The sequence below is a fragment of the Ranitomeya variabilis genome, chromosome 2, assembly GCF_051348905.1.
Source record: "Ranitomeya variabilis isolate aRanVar5 chromosome 2, aRanVar5.hap1, whole genome shotgun sequence".
NCBI lineage: Eukaryota > Metazoa > Chordata > Amphibia > Anura > Dendrobatidae > Ranitomeya > Ranitomeya variabilis.
In genome coordinates, this window is record NC_135233.1 from 918,959,868 (window position 1) to 918,982,024 (window position 22,157).

Here is a 22,157-nt window from a genome sequence, read left to right on the forward strand (position 1 = left end):
GAGCATGAGCATTTCATTAAATGAAAATAAAGATAACCCAACAACCACAAGATGGATTTTATCAACCATGGTATCATTTTAATCAGTATAATGGCTCTTACCTGACATTGTTTGTGGATTACTGGGTACAACCCTGCTGACAGATTCCCTTTAAGTCCCCATTTAACATTAAATAATTTCCCAAGTCCTCATGTACAACTCCCCCTACATAATTAACCAATTTTCCAGAAACGTCATTGTGACCCCCATATGTCACAAAAAACCATAAACATCCTCCTTATAGATCATAGTTAATAGAAGAGAACAAAGGAGGCTTTCTCAAATATATAAAAGCGATAAATTTATTAGTTACAAAAAAACACTCATACAAAAGAGACCAATAAAATAGACATGATACAAAAACACATGAACACGTTATCTGTAAATCCCCGTGTACAAGACACAAGAGTGTAAAGAAAGACACCAGGACTAATAAAGGAGCGTACCACATAAACCATTAGCTGTACATGTTCATAATGTGGACCGTAACTAAGGTGCTACCAGGCCAAAATATCCATGTGTAACTATGAATGAAATACTATGTCTATCACCCTCTGTGTGTCCTATGCCATATGGACACGAGTGGTGAAAGAGCTATAGACCATGCGTTATGTGCACCCTAAGGTCCTAGACACAAAAACCTTATGGACCCTGGAAACGCTAGTGGTCCTGAAAAAAATGGTTATCATATTGAGCACATGGAAGGCTGGTCTCACCTGGTATGCGGACGCTCCAGCACGCACCCCGACGCACGTTTCGCTACTTGTAAGTACTTGCTTTATCAAGGGGAATAGTGTGGATTGGGAATGGTTTTCAGGACCTTATATCGTCCTGACAACGGTCATGTGACCATCATGTGATGGTAACCACCCCCCGGCCGTGTTGGGCGGCGCACGCCCACATCACTGCAGTCATCTCCCCGCCCCAGCCCGGGCCTGCCCAGCCACACACAGGAGCAGGCACCAATAGGTCCCGATCTCATGCGCAGATGGGCGCCGCCGGACGAGAGCGGGTGACCGACCCCAGCAACACAGTTAATGCGCACCACGGCCAGGGTGTATATAAGATGACCATATACTAGATAAAAACTAAAAAATACATGTGTGGAACATAAATAAACGATGGAGGTTCTCCCATATAGCAGGGGGTCCAAACTTTTGCAAATATTCTCCCAATATGTTGGTATTGTCCAATCTTATGTTCCAAGTAACCATATAGATCTTTTGCTGCTTGTAGCATATGCGGGACTTAATCATATTGCAGTATTCACTTTACCTTTACCATCCCGTATTTTATTTGTATGTGTTTTTGTGTCTGGTTTTAATCACATTTTTTTCTTTGTTGTTGTTTCACATGATGCAGGTTTTTTCCATAGTGAGCAGTGAATATTGCAATATGATTAAGTTCCGCATATGCTACAAGCAGCAAAAGATCTATATGGTCACTTGGGAACATAAGATTGGACAATACCATCATATTTGGAGAACAATTGCAAAAGTCTGGACCCCCTGTTGCATGGGAGAGCCTCCATCGTATACTCATGTGCCACATATGGATACATTTTTTAGTTCCACATGATGCAGGTGTCCTCCATAGTGAGCAGTGAATACTGCAATATGATTAAGTCCCGCATATGCTACAAGCAGCAAAAGATCTATATGGTTACTTGGAACATAAGATTGGACAATACCAACATATTGGGAGAATATTTGCAAAAGTTTGGACCCCCTGCTATATGGGAGAACCTCCATCGTTTATTTATGTTCCACACATGTATTTTTTAGTTTTTATCTAGTATATGGTCATCTTATATACACCCTGGCCGTGGTGCGCATTAACTGTGTTGCTGGGGTCGGTCACCCGCTCTCGTCCGGCGGCGCCCATCTGCGCATGAGATCGGGACCTATTGGTGCCTGCTCCTGTGTGTGGCTGGGCAGGCCCGGGCTGGGGCGGGGAGATGACTGCAGTGATGTGGGCGTGCGCCGCCCAACACGGCCGGGGGGTGGTTACCATCACATGATGGTCACATGACCGTTGTCAGGACGATATAAGGTCCTGAAAACCATTCCCAATCCACACTATTCCCCTTGATAAAGCAAGTACTTACAAGTAGCGAAACGTGCGTCGGGGTGCGTGCTGGAGCGTCCGCATACCAGGTGAGACCAGCCTTCCATGTGCTCAATATGATAACCATTTTTTTCAGGACCACTAGCGTTTCCAGGGTCCATAAGGTTTTTGTGTCTAGGACCTTAGGGTGCACATAACGCATGGTCTATAGCTCTTTCACCACTCGTGTCCATATGGCATAGGACACACAGAGGGTGATAGACATAGTATTTCATTCATAGTTACACATGGATATTTTGGCCTGGTAGCACCTTAGTTACGGTCCACATTATGAACATGTACAGCTAATGGTTTATGTGGTACGCTCCTTTATTAGTCCTGGTGTCTTTCTTTACACTCTTGTGTCTTGTACACGGGGATTTACAGATAACGTGTTCATGTGTTTTTGTATCATGTCTATTTTATTGGTCTCTTTTGTATGAGTGTTTTTTTGTAACTAATAAATTTATCGCTTTTATATATTTGAGAAAGCCTCCTTTGTTCTCTTCTATTAACTCCCCCTACATAGTATGATGGGCCCACAGCTTCCCTATAAACAGTATAATGCCCCTACTGCTTCCTTATACACAGTATAATGTTCCCACATCTCCCTTATACACAGTATAATACTCACAGCTTGATATACAGAGTATAATGATGGGTCCACATCTCCCCTGAAGAAAGCACGATGGGCCCACAGCTTCTCTATACACAATATGATGGGCATGCAGCTCCCCCATACATAGTATGATGAGCCTCCAGCTCCCCAATACATGGTATGATGGGCCCATATTTCCTCTATACATAGCATGATATCCTCACTGTTCCCACATACACATTATGAAGTCCTCACTGCTTTCCCATACACAATACAAAGTTCTCACCGCTCCCCCAAAACAGAGTATAATGCTCCTCTCAGTAGTCCCCACACTGTGTAATGGCCCCAAATCTGTATCATTGCCCTCACACTGTATAATGTCCCTTTCTGTGGTCTTCACACTTTATAATGGCCATCACAGTAACCCCCACGTAAATGGTCCCATATTTGTCTGCCAAAGTATATTGGCCCCCACATTTGTCCCATAATGTATGTGGGCACCCCACAATTTTCACTACATTTTAAGGGCTCCAACAGTAACCTTCAGCTGTATAATGGCCCCCACACTTTAACTCCTAACATGTAAGAGAGCCCCTATCTCCATTGCATGAGGGTCCTCCATAGTGTATGATGCCCCCTCAGTCACACCAAAATTTTTAAGTAAAATAAGAAATGTCATACACTCACCTGATCCAGGATCCCGATGAGTCCACAGGGACAGAGCAGCGCATTGATGTCCATACACTACCACTCTCAGTCACGGTATAATAATGCAATGGCTGAAGCACGACCGCACACACAGGATATAAGAGTTCTGAATTAGCACAATGACATTACTGCTCCTGGACCCTGACCTTCCTGTGTGAGCATTTCTGCCCAGCTATAGGGCTGATCCCAAGAAGAAGGTTGAAAAGGAAAGACACGTTTGAGGGTTGGTGTGTTCTGTCTTGCAAAAATCTGTTGCTGAGGCCATATCCTGGTACCAATGTATGGACTATACAAGACTGAGGATCATCTGTGATGTAATATTGTCACCCACTTTAGTACCCTGCTGGATTGACAAGCTATTCTACTAACCAGTATTTTTTCTTTCTTGATATTAGATGGCTGGGTGGTATCCCTGGGCCCTGATTTGTTCATGTTGCTGTTTTACAGAATCTGAGGAATTATAACAATATTTGTTGGAATATTCTCCAAGTGATGCAATAAAGTTGTTGGAGTGTTCACCTGTCTGCCATCCCTGCTTGATTAATCACACACTCCACCACAATATGTAAAGAAGGTAAAGTAGTAATGAAAATACCAACATATTGTAAAACTGAATTTTGGAAACATGGAAGCATTCTCATGTCTTTACAACAAATGACATTTTTTTTCAAGGAGGGAATTAAAATTACAAGGACTGAATTTTTATATTTTCCATTATTTTATTTTGTGATCTAAAAGTCATAATTTTGATTTCTATGAAGAATAAAAAATATAGGTATCAATCGACAATAAAACAAGTCAATAGTTACTGCATAAAGTGACCACTGCAATGGGGAAAATCTATTGTTGGTTCAATATTCTACTTTCTGTTTAAATCGGAAAATGTACTGCTGACAACAATGATCTGAGGGCACACATAAATTATAGAATCAGCCAATGTTCTATGGCAGATTGGTGATATGTTTACATGGGCCAATAAATGGGAACCAGTGTTCTCAATGCAGTTTAGCCATGTATTGCTACTTGTTAACAGACCTAAAAGAGTTGTTTTTGACTGACACCTCGTCACATAGCTAGCATTAATTGTGCACTCTCAATGTTACTGCATAAAGCAGCTTTGCCATCCTTTGCAGCATTGCAAGTGTAGAGGGGTCAAAGAGAGATAGTTATATTAAAAGCTAAAAAATTGCTGGAGAGATCACGACTAGTGTTGAGCATTCCGATACCGCAAGTATCGGGTATCGGCCGATACTTGCGGTATCAGAATTCCGATACCGAGTTCCGATACTTTTGTGATATCGGGAATTGGTATCGGAACCATATTCATGTGTAAAATAAAGAATTAAAATAAAAAATATGGATATACTCACCTCTCCGGCGGCCCCTGGATCTTACCGCTGTAACCGGCAGCCTCCGTTCCTAAGAATGAGCGCGTGAAGGGCCTTTGATGATGTCGCGGCTTCTGATTGGTCGCGTGAGCGCACATGTGACCGCTCACGCGACCAATCACAAGCCGTGACATCATCGCAGGTCCTTCACGCGCTCATTCTTAGGAACGGAGGCTCCCGGTTACGGCGGTAAGGTCCAGGGGCCGCCGGAGAGGTGAGTATATGGATATATATATATATGGATGAGTATATGGATATATATATGGATATACTCACCTCTCCGGCGGCCCCTGGACCTTACCGCCGTAACTGGGAGCCTCCGTTCCTAAGAATGAGCGCATGAAGGACCTGCGATGACGTCGCGGCTTGTGATTGGTCGCGTGAGCGGTCACATGAGCGCTCACGCAACCAATCAGAAGCCGCGACATCATCGAAGGCCCTTCACGCGCTCATTCTTAGGAACGGAGGCTGCCGGTTACAGCGGTAAGATCCAGGGGCCGCCGGAGAGGTGAATATATCCATATTTTTTATTTTAATTCTTTATTTTACAAATGAATATGGTTCCGATACCGATTCCCGATATCACAAAAGTATCGGAACTCCGATACCGCAAGTATCGGTCGATACCCGATACTTGCGGTATCGGGATGCTCAACACTAGCAATTAGCAGTAAATAATAAAAGGCAATAGGAATGCTGTTTTGAGAAAGTGGGAATATTTAAAAAAATTGCAAATTTGCTTTTTTTACTAGCACTAAAGAAACATAGCAATCTGAGAAAAACAGAATGTACCCTTTAAGGGACACTTCTAGTAAACTTCAGTACAGAGGAGATGGTGACCAGGATTCACTGGTTAAAGGGAGTCTGTCAAAAGGATGAACACTCCTAAGCCATCTACATGGGCATGTATGTCATAGGAGGCTGAATAAAATGATACCTTGTTATCTAATCTGATGTCTTATTCCTGAGAAGTCCATTTTTCTTACATGCAAATTAGTTTTCCAGGGCAATGAGCTAGACACTGATCTGTATGAGAATCTGCCTCTAGAACTTAAAAAAGAAAGAAGGCGTTACAAGAGTGACCCATGTTATGGCTGACAATTTGCTCTAATAACCACATGCAGATCTGCATTGAGAGCAAATATAACACAGTACTACAGAAGTAAAACAGTACAGCTGAATTGAACTGTGTGTGATTGAAAACACATCTGCAGTTGTCCTCTAACACTGCGGACAACCCTGCTTTACTGCCTCCCTCCCCACTCTGGCTACCTGTGAAATGGAAGCTACAGCACCGGGGGAGCACAACTGTAAATGACTAAGTCTAATAGCACTTGTGTGTTCGAAACGCGTACAGTTTATACAGGCACTCTCCTTCCGGTATATCTGGTTTTTGAATGTCTTATAGCCTATTTTTATATGAATACTATTAAAGTTAAGTGATTTTATCTCTTGGAGCTGATTCCCTTTTTTTCCACCAGCGCTGACTGCATTGTGAGAGAAAAACTGTAGATGCAAATGTGTTTGTAATGAGACAAAGTTTACTTCTGCTGTACTTTGATAGCACAGCTGTAATTTCTTAGTTCTGATGGCACTAGAGAGCAAAGTGTCAACATTACACAATACACTGGTAACTCCCCCTTTCAATTAAAATAAGCTCTGGAGGAAGATTCTTATTAAGATCTGCATCAGGACAAAGATTTAATAGCGTATTTGCATATAATAAAAAGGTAAATATCTTTGGAATGAGATTGCAGATATCCAGATATCCCTTTATTCAGCTTCATATGACCTGTAATAACCTGTATTCCCACATAGATGGCTTAGGAGGATAGATCCTACTGACAGATTTACTTTAACCACAGGATTGATAACATCAGTAGAAAATATAGTTTTTAAGACACTGACTTCAGTTTGTTTCAATTTGGACTTGGGAGCAGATTATTAGGGGCTTAGGGAACAGCCAAAATATAACAAATGTCTAAATTATTATTTGTTTTTATCAAGATTCAGAAGACACATGATTTATATAAATCAATTACATAGTAATTTGGGCTACAGAAATGGTAATCTAATGTGTTTGTTTTTTAATTTGCATGAATAATTATGATATCTATTTTGTGTAAGTATTCCTGCTAACTATTATAGTTGTAACAAAAAATGGAATTCAACATTCATAACCTTGCAATTAGCATATTTCTGTTTTCAGCCTCTATTTCAACAAAAAGCAATGGAAATAAAGCACTTGACCTGTTTAATGAAAGATAAATCAATGAACTGCACACTCTGTTCATTTTGTCATGAAGTTTGTGACAAAGCTTGGCCAAATTACAGCTTACATTATGCTTCTGTTTAATAGAACAAGTCATTATTATTTGAGGGTGCCCTGGGTCTGCCACAGAAATTGTTACTTTTAGTTATAAAAATAATATACACATTAGCTTTGAACTTAAATGTTTTGTCTGTGCAAAATGAAAATATTACAAGAAGCTTGGTTCATTACAAAATAACAAACAAAGGTCTACTCACCTACCAGCACTTACCAGTATCCAGCAAATGCTGGAAGAAAATCAGCACCATTCTGAGCAGGATCGCTGGAACCGATGACTAGCTGCCATGGTCAGCAGCAAGTCACACAAGGAGTGGCTTGCGCTGGATCATGGTAATTGCAGTTAGCTTTGTTATTTTTTACTATGCCATGTCACTGGTAATATTTTCATTTTGCACAGTGAAGCCTTTTTAATTCCCCACCTGAAAGCAGATATTTACTTTTGAACGCTATTTTACTGTTTAAATGTATAGTAAAGAATGTTTAGTAACTTTGCAAATAGAAGACTTTTCTTGTAGTAATCCTGAGAGATAGGCTGGGTTTAAATGAACGTATGCAAAATCATCTGTTCTATGACTTATCTTCATCAGTATTGCGTTACATTAGTCTGTTTTTTTAGATCTGTATTGAATCCGTATTTCCGTTTTTTACATCTGTGTGCCTTTCATATGTCTATTTTTCACTTCTATATGGCACATGTTTTTTACATCCAATTTCAAAGTAAAACCCTCCCACTATTGCCATAAAAAAGCTTAAATTTACAGGACCCACTGAAACTCACCTAACTGCAAAAACGTCATATTTTTTTGCTCCCCATCATTGGAAAATATGTTTGTTTTTTTTGCACCAAAAGTCTGATATCCTGTAAAATGTTTATTGTGCCATTAAGTACTGGTGATTTTGCCCTCTTGCTCTTGATTGTATCCTGTAGCTTTGGTTAGAGGCACAGAAGGCAGGAGGAATCGAGAAGGAGGCATAGATTGTGGGTTCATCCTATTGTATCGCAATGCAGATACAAAGGCCATGTCAGCAGCCTCTACAGTGACCTATGGCAGCACATGCCCATTTTACATAACTTTTATCAAATGTAGATGCAGACATTTGATCAGTTGCTGGAGGTTCTTCATCCGAGACTATTATTTGAAACAAAAATTATGCATAACTGTTTTTCCTCTGAGGAACTATAGACTTCTATTGTGCTCCACAGTTTCCTAGTTGCCTAATGAGCTATGTGAGGAGCTTGCCACAGACAATTGGACCTTTGTATGTAGAGAGGAGCCTAAGGGGCTCTAAGGTATGCAGACTTTTTCCAGCACAATGCACCAGTTATGTTGAGCTTATTATTGTGTTTAATAAGAGATTTGTTTGCTCATCAGTTTAGGGTGCACACATTTTTCCTGGAAAGTGTTCATGCTAAGGCTTAATGTATCCATTCAGTGACAGTAAGCAGTGGAAGCCATGCGGGCTGGATTTTATGTATCCATAAGGCCTGACACGAGATTGGAAATCAGGTAAGGCAATCATTCAATTAGTCTCTCTGACTCTATTCTACCACTGTCCTCCATATCTTCACTCCACAGAACAGACACCGCCACTAGTTTCTACAATGACACTCTTGCCTCTCATTGCATAGCAGAGTGTGACGAATAAATAGACAACCCTGGCACAATAACATCACTAAAAAACTTTGGCAAGTATCCAGAAATGCAGAGCGGCGATAAAGAAAACGCATTCACAAGATGACTTCACCACATTCAAACACGCAACACTTGTATTCAAATCAGCTCTCACATCTGCTAAACAGGCTTACTTTACATCCCTCGTATCTTCCTTATTCCCCAACCCCAAACAGTTGGTCAACACTTTTAACTCCCTCCTCCGCCCACCACTGCCCCCTCCAACTTCCCTAATCTCTGCCGAGGACTTTGCCACGTACTTCAAAAATAAGATAGACCAAACAAAGCAAGTCTTTATTGTCCAGCCACCACAACCCCTTTGTATACCAGACCAATGCCCAAACCCCATAACTTCCCTCTCCAAAATCAATTAAGGAGTGCTTGCTCATCTCCTCTCCAAATCACACCTCACCACTTATGCACTTTACCTCATTCCATCCCACTTCCTCCCCAACATCACCACCACACTTATCCCACCCCTAACCCCTCTCTTCAACCTATCAGTAACTTCAGGTACCTTCCCCTCTGCTTTCAAACATGCCACAATCACACCTAGCCTCAAAAAAAATCCCTTGACTCACGTGCTATGTCCAGCTATTGCCCCACTTCTTTGCTCCCGTTTGGTTCCAAACTCCTTAGGCAACACATCCACACTGAACTTTCCTTTCACTTTGCATCTAACTTGCTCTTCATTAACCTACAATCTGGCTTCTTTCCCCACCATTCCACTGAGACTGTCATGATCAAACTTATTAATGACTTACTTACAGCCAAAGCTAACAGACAATTCTCTATACTCCTCCTTCTAGACCTGTCCTCTAACTTCGACAAAGTTGACCACTGCCTCCTGCTACAGATCCTCTCTTCCTTTGGTGTCAAATACCTTTCCCTATCCTGGATCTCCTTATACCTTAGCAACTGCACATTTAACATTTCCTACTCCCACACTACCTCCTCATCTCGCCCTCTCTCTGTTGGTGTCCCTCAAAGCTCTGTTCTAGGACCCCTTCTCTTCCCAATCTATACCCTTGGCCTGGGACAACTCATAAAGTCCTATGGCTTCCAGTACCATCTATATGCTGATGAAACTCAGATCTACCTCTCTGGCTCAGATGTCACCTCTCTGCTGTCCAGAATCCCAGAGTGTCTATCAGCCATGTCCTCCTCCTTCTCCTCTCGCTTCCTCAACTCAATGTGGACAAATCTAAACTAATTATCTTTCTTCCATCTTGCATATCTTCCCTACCTGATCTAGCTATCACAATAAATGACTTTACATTTTCCTCTGTCCTGGAAATCCACTGTCTCCGTGTAACCCTTGACTCTGCCCTGTCCTTCAAACCACACATCCAAGCTTTCGCCACCTCCTGTCACCAACAGCTCAAAAATATTTCCAGAATCCGTCTTTCCTTAAACCCTCACACTAGCAAAATGCTTGTGCATGCCCTAATCATCTACTGAAATACCCTCCTCTGTGGCATACATTTTAATACTCTCGCACCTCTCCATTCTGTTCTTAATGCTGCTGCCTTACTAATTAATCTCTTTCCTGGCTACACTCCTGCCTATCCACTTTGCAAATCCCTTCACTGGCTCTCAATTTCCCAGCTTATCCAGTTTAAACTACTAACACTGACCTACAAAGCCATCCATAACCTTTCTCCTCTGTATATTTCCGAACTAATCTCCCAATATCTTCCCTGACATAATCTCCGGTCCTCCCAAGACCTCCTTCTCTCCTCCACATTTACTCACTCCTCACCCAATCACCTCCAAGATTTCTCCCAAATATCCCCCTTCTGGAATTCTGTGCCCCAACACGTCCGATCATCCACCACATTTGGATCCTTCAGATGGAACCTGAAAACCCATCTCTTCAAAAAAGCCTACAACCTGTAATGACCATGCTGCCACCTCAACATCATGGGAAGGCAGCCTCAACCTACTGTCTCCATCCCCATAATCATGTAGAATGTAAGCCTGCAAGAGCAGGGTCCTCTTCCCTCTGTACCAGTCTGTCATTTACTGTAAATGATATTTGTATTTTGATGTAACCCCTTCTCATGTACAGCAGCATAGAATCAATGGTGCTATATAAATAAATAATAATAATACTCTCTTTAGTGTTTAGTGTCTCAGGTGCCTCAAGTAAGACACTGTTCTTCCTGTCACTAGTATCATTATGTGGATGGGGATAGTAGACCCAGTGGAGCTGTCACCACAGGGAATCTCATATACAGTCCCAGTTGATGGGCTCGGCCTCAAAAAAATACCCCACTAAGACACAGTTATCATTGGAGGGTGTTTCCCGAGGACTGGCTTCAACTCCATTGGGCGACTTGGAGTATTTAGAACACTGATGAGGGAATGGGAGGTTATTGCTGGCTGGAGCTGGACACATGTGCTCAGATCTTTACATGCTCTATTGGCAAACACAACATGTTGAAGAAGGCACAGAAATCAGGGTCCCAATGATACAATTATAAACATTACATTTTGCTAGTTGCTGTTGTATTTTATCAATCCAATTATGATAAAACCAAACATGTACTGATTTTACTTTATTCAAGCAATAACAAAAATCTGAATATTGTTTAAGAAATTATTTTGCTGTGAATCACCACTTTCCGAGCACTATTAGATTTTTATTTCCCTATATCTTGCTCAGTGCTTGCCTTCTGCAAAGTGCACTGATGCTTTCATTGATACCAATTTGGTGTGCATGGGATTTTTTTTTCGCTTATAATTACATTTTTATGGAGGTGAGGTAACCTAAAAGCACAATTCTGATGTTTTAATTTTCTTTATCTTAAGGGCATTTACTAATAAATTAGTTTATTCCATATTTGAAATAGATCAGACTTTTACAAATGTGGTAAATTAATGCCAAACATATGCACACGTGGTCAAAATTGTTGGTACCTCTCGTTTAATGACAGAAAAACCCACAATGGTCACATAAATAACTTGAATCTGACAAAAGTAATAATAAATAAAAGATCTATGAAAATTAATAAATGAAAGTTAGACATTTTTTTTTTCAACCATGCTTCCACAGAATAAAAAAAAATAAAACTCATAAAATAGGCCTGGACAGAAATGATTGTACCCTTAACTTAATATTTTATTGCACAACCTTTTGAGACTATCACTGCAATCAAACGATTCCTGTAACTGTTACTGAGGCTTCTGCACCTCTCGGCAGGTATTTTGGCCCATTCCTCAAGAGAAAACTGCTCCAGATGTCTCGTATATGAAGGTTGCCTTTTCCAGATGGCATATTTCAGCTCTTTCCAAAGATGCTCAATAGGATTTACAGTAGGTCAGGGCTCATAGAAGGCCACTTTAAAATAGTCCAATGTTTTCCTCTTAGCCATTCTTGGGTGTTTTTAGCTGTGTGTTTTGGGTCATTATCCTGTTGCAATACCCATGACATGTGACTCAGACCAAGCTTTCTGACACTGGGCAGCACATTTATCTCTAGAATTCCTTGATAGTCTTGAAATTTCATTGTACCCTGCACAGATTATAGACATCCTGTGCCAGATACAGCAAAGCAGCCCAAGAACATAACATAGCCTCCTCCATGTTTCACAGTAGGGACAGTGTTCTTTTCTTGATATGCTTGGTCATCTCCCATGAAGTTCACTTTGGCTCATACAGCGACTGATGGTGCTATCTGACACTGATGTTCCTTGAGCTTGAAGGTCACGTTTAACCTATTTAGAAGCTTTTCTTGGATCTTTTGTTACCATTTGCATTATCCGTCTCTTTGATTTGTCATCAATTTTCCTCCTGCGGCCACGTCCAGGGAGGTTGGCTACAATGTTATTGATCTTATCTTTCTGAATAATATGTGCAACTGTAGTCACAGGAACATCAAGCTGCTTGGAGATGGTCTTATAACGTTTACCTTTAACATGTTTGTCTATAACTTTCTTTCTAATCTCCTGAGACAACTCTTTCCTTCACTTCCTCTGGTCCATGTTGAGTGTGATACACACCATTTCACAAAACAGCACAGTGAGTATCTGCAGTCCTATATACAGGCCCACTCACTGATTCCAATATTGTAGACACCTGTAATGCTAGTTAGTGGACATACCTTGATTTAACATGTCCCTTTTGTCACATTATTTTCAGGGGTACCATCATTTCTGTCCAGGCCTATTTCATGAGTTTTATTTTTTTTTTTAATTCTTTGGCAGCATGATTGAAAGGCAATGCCTTATTTTATTTGTTCATTTTCATAGAACTTTTATTTATTATTACTTTTGTCAGATTCAAGTTATTTCTGTGACCGTTGTGGGTTTTTCTGTCATTAAACGAGGGGTGCCAACAATTTTGACCACAAGTGTATTTTTTCCTTTATTTTTAATGGGAGAAAATGGGGTGATTTGTTTTTTTATATTTTTATATATATTTTAAAAACATTTGTCTTTAACCTTTGATCTTCAATTATACTATATACTGCAATACCAAAGTATTGCCAATATATAATGGAAATCTTAGGTCTATGGGCTCGCCCCCATTTGCAATTAAATCAGACTAATGAAATCCGATTAAAAATTGGACTGCATTTGGACCAATAATAGTCTCTGATTGTGTGTTCATCTGCAATTTTTTCCACCTTGGACTGGAAAAAAGTTGCAGAATGTTGCCATTGTAATCAGAAATCACATTTGGCAATAGAAGTCAATGAATATTATTTAAAAATCGGACAGCACTCGGACTGCACTTGACCTCTTCGAATGCCATGCAATTTTCTTGTAAATTTCTCCACTTGCCCAGGAAATTACATGAGCTCAATGCAGTAAGTTATAAGCAAACCCATCCTGGCCACCTATAAAAACACGTACATGCCTCCAAGGAGATAATAGCCATGGCAACTCTCTTAAATGTGGCGATGCTAATTGTGTTAGTGCAGAAACTTCTTGAGCTATGGGATAAAGGATAGTGAGCCTATCAAGATGACAGAAAAAGGGATGCATCTTGGATATACATCTGCTGGCAGATTTATCCCAATTATGATGTGAGCTCTAGAAAGGAGCAAACAACAATGAGCACGTAGCACAAAATATGTTATGTGTTTGTTTCATTCATGTACTTTTTTTAAACATAATATTTCATTTGTTTTTTAACCCATTTCTGACATCCGTCAAACTATCCCGTCGAGGTGACCTGGGCCTTTCTGACCATCGACAGGATAGTACATCATACGCGATCAGCCACGCTCACGGGGGGAGCATGGCCGATCGCGGCTGGGTGTCTGCTGAGAGCAGGCGCTTAGAAGCCTCCCACACTGCCTGTCAGATCACTGATCTGACACAGTTCTCTGCAAAGTGTCAGATCAGCGATCTGACTTTATACAATGATGGCCCACCCTGGGACAATGTTACAAAGTAAAAAAAAATTTGACATGTGTAAAAATATTTAAAACAAAATTACTAAATAAAAAATAAATAAATAAATAAATATTTTTCCAAAAAAATACATTTCTTTATGTAAAAAAAGCAAACAATAAAAGTACACATATTTAGTATTGCTGCATCCATAACGACCCGACCTATAAAACTGTCCTACTAGTTAACCCCTTCACTGAACACCGTAAAAAAATATATAAAAAAGGAGGCAAAAAACAATGCTTTATCATCATATTCCCGAACAAAACATGGAATAACAACACCATCAAAAAGATGGATATAAATAAACACGATACCGCTAAAAACATAATCTTGTCCCGCAAAATATGAGCCACCATACAGCATCATTATTTATAGCCGTGAGAATAAAGCAATGCAAAAATAATAATTTTTTATATAAAAGTTTATTGTATAATAGCACCAAAACATAAAATAATTATATAAATGAGGTATCGCTGTAATCATGCTAACCCGAAGACTGCCTTATCAATTTTTTTACACGCAGAACGGTATAAATGCCCCACCCAAAAGAAATTCATGAATTGCTGGTTTTTGTTCATTCTTCCTCCCAAAAATCGTAATAAAAAACGATCAAAAAATGTCATGTGCCTGAAATTGGTAACAATAAAAACGTCAACTCGTCCAGCAAAAAACAAGACCTCATATGACTCTGTGGGCCAAAATATGGAAAAATTATAGCTCTCAAAATATGGTGATGCAAAAACTATTTTTTGCAATAAAAAGCATCTTTAAGTGTGTGACAAATGTCAAACAAAAACCCGCTATAAAAACCCACTATAAATAGTAAATCAAACCCCCCTTCATCACCCCCTTAGTTAGGGAAAAATAATAAAATAAAAAAATGTATTCATTTCCATTTTCCCATTAGGGTTAGGGTTAAGGCTAAAATTAGGGTTAGGGTTGGGGCTAATGTTAGGGTTATGATTGGGGCTAAAGTTAGGGTCAGGTTTGGGGCTAAAGTTAGGGTCATGTTTGGGGCTAAAGTTAGGGTTAGTGTTGGGACTAAATTTAGGGTTGGGGTAAGGGTTTGGATTATGTTTGTGGTTGATATTAGGGTTAGGGGTGTGTCAGGGTTAGAGGTTGGTTAGAGTTATGGTTAGGGTTGGGATTAGTGTTAGAGGTGTGTTCGGGTTAGGAGTGTGTTGGGGTTAGGGATGTGGTTGGGGTTGGGATTAGGGTTAGGGGCGTGTTCAGGTTAGGGGTGTGGTTATGGTTAAGGTTGAGATTAGGGTTAGGGGTGTGTTCAGGTTATGGTTGGAGTTAGAATTGGGGGGTTTCCACTATTTAGGCACATCAGGGGCTCTCCAAATGTGATATGGTAGCCAATCTCAATTCCAGCCAATTCTGCTCTGAAAAAGTAAAACGGTGCTAATTCCCTTACGAGCTCTGCTGTGCGACCAAACAGAGGTTTACCCCCACATATAGGGTATCGGCGTACTCAGGACAAATTGGACAACAACTTTTAGGGTCCAATTTCTCCTGTTACCCTTGTAAAAATACAAAACTAGGGGCTAAAAAATAATTTTAGTGGAAAAAAATGATTTTTTAATTTAATTTTCACGGCTCTGCGTTACAAACTTTAGTGAACACTTGGGGGGTTTCTACTGTTTAGGTACATCAGGGGCTCTGCAAATGCAGCATGACTTCCTCAGACCATTCCATCTAAGCCTCCATTCCAATACAGTGCTCCTTCCCTTCCGCGCTCTTCCCTGAGCCCAAACAGGGCGACGAACGCGACATGGCGTCCTATCTCAATTCCAGCCAATTTTGCATTGAAAAGTCAAATGGCGCTCCTTCCCTTCCGAGCTCTGCCATGTGCCCAAACAGTGGTTTACCCCCACATATGGAATATCAGCGTACTCAGAACAAATTGCACAACAACTTTTAGGGTTCAATTTCTCCTGTTACCCTTCGGAAAATAAAAAATTGGAGGAGAAAATGTATTTTTGTGAAAAAAATGTGATTTTTTATTTCGTACGGCTCAACATTATAAAAGTCTGTGAAGCACTTGGGTGTTCAAAGTGCTAACCACACATCTTGATATGTTCCTTAGGGGATCTGCTTTCCAAAATGGTCTCACTTTTGGGGGATTTCCACTGTTTAGGCACATCAGGGGCTCTCAAAACGTGACATGGCGTCCTATCTCATTTCCAGTCAATTTTGCATTGAAAATTCCTTCCGAGCTCTGCCATGTGCCCAAACAGTGGTTTACTCCCACATATGGTTTATCGGCGTACTCAGGACATATTGTACAACAGCTTTTGGGCTGCAATTTCTCCTGTTACCCTTGGTAAAATAAAACAAATTGGATCTGAAGTAAATTTTTTGTGAAAAAAGTAAAACATTTTTTAAACATTCCAAAAATTCCTGTGAAGCACCTGAAGGGTTAATAAACCTCTTGAATGTGGTTTTGAGCACCTTGAGGGGTGCAGATTTTAGAATGGTGTCACTGTTGGGTGTTTTTTATCATATAGACCCTTCAAAGTGACTTCAAATGCGATGTGGTCCCTAACAAAAAAAAATGGTGTTGTAAAAATGAGAAAATACTTGTCAAATTTTAACCCTAAGGCTGTGTGCACACAATGCAGATTTCCTGCAGAACTGCAGTGGATTTTCTGCGCAGAAAAGGCGCAGTTCCACACTGTGATTTACAGTACAATGTAAATCAATGGTAAAAAAAAAGCTGTGCAGAGGGTGCAGAAAAATCAGTGCGGAATTGCTGCAGATTTAAAAGAAGTGCATGTCACTTCTTTTGTGCAGTTCTGCAGTGTTTCTGCACCCCTCCATGATAAAAATCCGCAGTGGTAAAATCTGCACAAAAACTGCACAAAAATTGCACAAAATCCGCAACAAAAGCGCACAAAAACTGCAGAAAATCTGCACCTGCGGATTCTGCCAGGAGATGCAGATTTAGTGCAGAAAATTCTGCACCACATTTCCTACGTGTGCACATAGCCTTATAGGGGTGAGGTGGGACGCTGGGCCAGTCACAGGTAGATATGGCGATTGCTTTTGTACATTTAATATATTGATGTCACTATATGTATGCTTAGGCAACGTAAAGTGGTGTGTACTTGATCTATATTTAGCGTTGCCTTCTGTCTTATACTGCAAAATGTGCTTTTTAGCATGATACATGTGGTAGCTCCCCACTTCTTATTTAGGTGCTTGTGCACTATGGCATTGGATATATTTTCTATTAATAAAGCCTTATTTTAATAATACTCTGGATCTCTTCATGTTTTTTGGCTGCCTAATGTGTCAGACCGATAGTTTTGAGCATATGTTTGGAAGTGCCAGTTAGATAATGAGGACAGTGATTGTTTAAACTAATTAAATATTTTGTGTGACATATCTGTGTGATTTAAGGGCATGAATATTTAAAGTTGGAAAATTGCAAAATTTTCAGAATTTTCACCAAATTTCCATTTTTAGCACAAATAAACGCAAGTCATATCAAAGAAATGTTACCAATATAATGAAATACTTTATGCCCCAAGAAAACATTATCAGAATCACTAGGATCCATGCAAGCGTTCCAGAGTTATTACCTCATAAAGGACAGTGGTCAGAATTGTAAAAATTGTCCCGGTCATAAACATGCAAACCACCCTTGGGAGTTAAGGGGCTAAAAAAACACTTTTAACATTTAATTAAATTATCAGAAATGCTCTTGCATGCCTGTATGTCACCAATTATTAAGCATTGCTATTTTTTAAATGTTGACCCATGCACACTTGTGTGTTATTTTGTTAAATCATAATTTATATCATATTTTTGGTTTTGTGAAAGACTTTAGGACTTAGACAATCTGCTGGGAAGGTTAAACTTTGTTGATTGTATGTAACAAAGTGAGCCAAAATGTCAAATAGTTATCTGAATTTGTTTTTCACTTTTCTTAAAAACAGTAAGTGATATCAACCGCCAGTGGCGCAGCTGTCATGATACCTATCATTGTGAGAGGCAACAGGGGGCAAAAAGAGGCTCAGCAGCATCAGGAAAGATGTCATACAGTGGGGGAAATAAGTATTTGATCCCTTGCTGATTTTGTAAGTTTCCCCACTGACAAAAACATGAACAGTGTATAATTTTAAGGGTAGGTTAATTTTTACATTGAGAGATAGAATACCAAAAATATAATCCAGAAATCACATTGTATAAATTACCGTATATACTCGAGTATAAGCCGACCCAAGTATAAGCCGATCCTCCTTATTTTGCCACAAAAAAATGGGAAAACTTAATGACTCGAGTATAAGCCTAGGGTGGAAAATGCAGCAGCTACCGGTAAATGTCAAAAGTAAAAATAGATACCAATAAAAGTAAAATTAATTGAGACATCAGTAGGTTGTGTTTTTGAATATCCATATTGAATCAGGAGCCCCATATAATGCTCCATAAAGTTTATGATGGCCCCATAAGATGCTCCATATTAAATTATGCCCCATATAATCCTGCATAAAGGTTAATAATGGCCCCATAAGATGCTCCATTTGCCCAATATAATGCTGCCCAAATGTTGATTATGGCACCATAATATGCTCCATACAGACACTTGCCCCATGTAATGCTCCGCAAACATTAATTATGGCCCCATAAGACGCTCCATAAAGATATTTGCACCATATAGTCCTGCACAAACGTTGATTATGGCCCCATAAGATGCTCCATACAGACACTTGCCCCATTTGCTGTTGCTGCAATAAAAAGAAATCACATACTCACCTCTCGTCGCTCAGGCCCTCGGCACTTTCAATATTCACCTGACTTCATTCCAGCGCCGCTCCATCTTCAGTGTCTTCTGCAGTGACGTTCAGGCAGAGGGCGTGCACTAACCACGTCACCGCACCCTCTGACCTGAGCGTCACTGCAGAAGACGGAGCGGCGCCAGAACAAGGAGCAGGTGAATATCGCGCAGCGCTCCCCTACCCGTTATACTCACCTGCTCTTGGCGTGGTGCAGTCCCTGTTTCCCCGGCACCGCAGCTTCTTCCTGTATTGAGCGGTCACTGTTACCGCTCATTACAGTAATAAATATGCGGCTCCACCCCTATGGGAGGTGGAGCCGCATATTCATTACTGTAATGAGCGGTACCATGTGACCGCTCAGTACAGGAAGAAGCTAAGGCGCCGGGGAAGCAGGGACCTGCAGGGACCGCGCCAGGAGTAGGTGAGTGTAATTAGACAGCCCCCGCTCCCCCTCCCCTGCCGACCACTGGGTATGACTTGAGTATAAGCCGAGGGGGACTTTTAACCCCCAAAAAAGGGCTGAAAATCTTGGCTTATACTCGAGTATATACGGTATATACATTTAATGACATTTTGTAGTGAGAAATAAGCATTTGATCCCCTACCAACCATTAAGAGTTCTGGCTCCTACAGACCAGTTAGACTTTTCTAATCAACTCGTTACCTGTAATAAAGACAGCTGTCTTACATCTAAAGACTCTTGTCCACAGACTCAATTAATCAGTCAGACTCTAACTTCTACAACATGGGCAATACCAAAGAGCTTTACAAGGATGTCAGGGAAAAGATCATAGACCTGCACAAAGCTGTAATGTGGTACAAAACCATAAGTAAGACGCTGGGTGAGGAGACAACTGTTGGTGCAATAGTAAGAAAATGGAAGAAATACAAAATGACTATCAATCAACATTGATCTGGGGCACCTTGCAAAATGTCACCTCATGGGGTATCCTTGATCATGAGAAAAGTGAGAGATCAGGATAAATCTACACACTGGGAACTTGATAATGATCTCAAGGCAGCTGGAACCACAATCACCAAGAAAACCATTGGTAACACATTACACTGTAAAGGTTTAAAATCCTGCAGTGCCCACAAGATCCCTCTGCTCAAGAAGGCACATGTGCAGGCCCATCTGAAGTTTGCCAATGAACACCTGGATGATTCTGTGAGTGATTGAGAAAAGGTGCTGTGGTCAGATGAGACAGAAATTGATCTCTTTGGCATTAATTCAACTCGCCGTGTTTGGAGGAAGGAAAATGCTGCCTATTAGTGATGAGCGGATATACTCGTTACTCGAGATTTCTCGAGCAAGCTCGTGTGTCCTCCAAATATTTTTTAGTGCTCGGAGATTTCGTTTTTCTTGCCGCAGCTGAATGATTTACATCTGTTAGCCAACATAAGTACATGTGGGGGTTGCCTGGTTGCTAGGGAATCCTCACATGTACTTATGCTGGCTAACAGATGTAAATCATTCAGCTGCGGCAAGAAAAACTAAATCTCCGAGCACTAAAAAATACTCGGAGGACACCCAAGCATGCTCGAGAAATCTCGAGTAACGAGTATATTCGCTCATCACTACTGCCTATGACCCAAACAACACCATCCCCACTTTCAAGCATAGAGGTAGAAACAAGGTTTTGGGGGTGTTCCTCTGCTAAGGGCACCAGACTAATTCACCGCATCAAAGGGAGAATGGATGGAGCCAAGCACCATAAAATCCTGAATGACAACCTCTTTCCCTCTGCCAGGACATTAGAAATGGGTCATGGCTGGGTATCCTAGCAAGATGTTGACCCAAAACATATAGCTAAGGCAAAAAAGAAGAAGCAAAATGAAGCACATTAAGGTCATGGAGTGGCCTATCTAGTCTCCAGACCTTAATCCAATAGAAAACTTATGGAGGGAGAAGAAGCTCCTAGTTGCCAAGAGACGGCCTCAAAATCTTAATGATTTAGAGATGATCTGCAAAGAGGAGTGGACCAAAATTCTTCCTGACATGAGCTCAAACATCATTATCAACTACAAAATAATGTCTGTCTGCTGTGCTTGCCAAAAAGGGTTTTGCCAAGTATTAAGTCTTGTTTGCCAGAGAGATTTAATACTTATTTCTCACTGCAAAATGGAAATACAGTAATATATTTTATACAATGTAATTTTCTGGATTTTATTTTTGATATTCTATCTCTCAGTGTTAAAATTATCCTACCCTTAAAATTATAGACTGTTCATGTCTTTCTCAGTGGGCAAACTTACAAAATCAGCAAGGATCAAATACTTATTTCCCCCACTGAATATATATATGGTTCAACTTCATTTTCTGTCCCCTATTCTGTATCTTCATCCATAAGTTTTAAGTTTAACCCATGTTTGCTAAAATTAAACCACTTATGGAAAATGTGGATTAAATAACGTATGTTTTTCTTGCAGAATGTACACCAACATTAGTGACAGGGAGACATCAGAGGAGTCCTATGCTGCCCTCTTGGAACCCGTGGAAGATTCTGAAGAGTATGTAGGAACAGCAGCAGGCAAATCCTCTGATACATCAGCCACAACAGCACCAGAACTCTTCACATCCACAGCAGCACCAAAGAGGACCAGCAACAAGCACAGATGAAGTGGATGAATGATGGAGCAGCAGCCCAATGAATCTGCTGGATTATTCACCAGTTGCATCCCCTATCCCCCAAAGACATTGGCGCATGCGGGAGGTTCCCATCATCACCACTAGGTCCAAGTTTGAGAGTGGGGTTTTAGTTTATCTCTCACACATGGTGAATGATGATGGGGAGGAGTCTTTTGCACATAATCTGGCATGATATAAGCCGGACATTGATAGACCTTTGCGACTCCATGTCCGCAATGCCTTACATATTATTTATTATTGTCCATCATGTTGTACCAGGAGAAAGAGAGAGCAAGAGAGAGAGCCCAAACCACATGTCTCTTCAAATTTCCATTCAGCCAAAAAAGAGTTTTGCCCAGTCAGAGGTTTGGAGGACAGTCTATTGTATGAATTCCTGCCCACTGGCTTAACCTGTTCTTTTAGCACGTGTTTGGACCTTCCATTGTCTTAAGGCAATTGAAACCACATGATGGGGGGCTTCTGAATTCATGT

General features: G+C 40.6%; 1 long non-coding RNA gene across 1 annotated transcript; it reads left to right on the forward strand.

Annotated features, from left to right (window-relative positions):
* The first annotated feature begins 1,877 nt into the window (after positions 1–1,877).
* LOC143810025 (uncharacterized) lies at positions 1,878–21,735 on the forward strand. The gene is made up of 3 exons (XR_013222606.1): positions 1,878–2,195; positions 3,899–4,025; positions 21,467–21,735. It is a non-coding gene; the product is annotated as an uncharacterized LOC143810025 (long non-coding RNA).
* Positions 21,736–22,157: the final 422 nt, after the last annotated feature.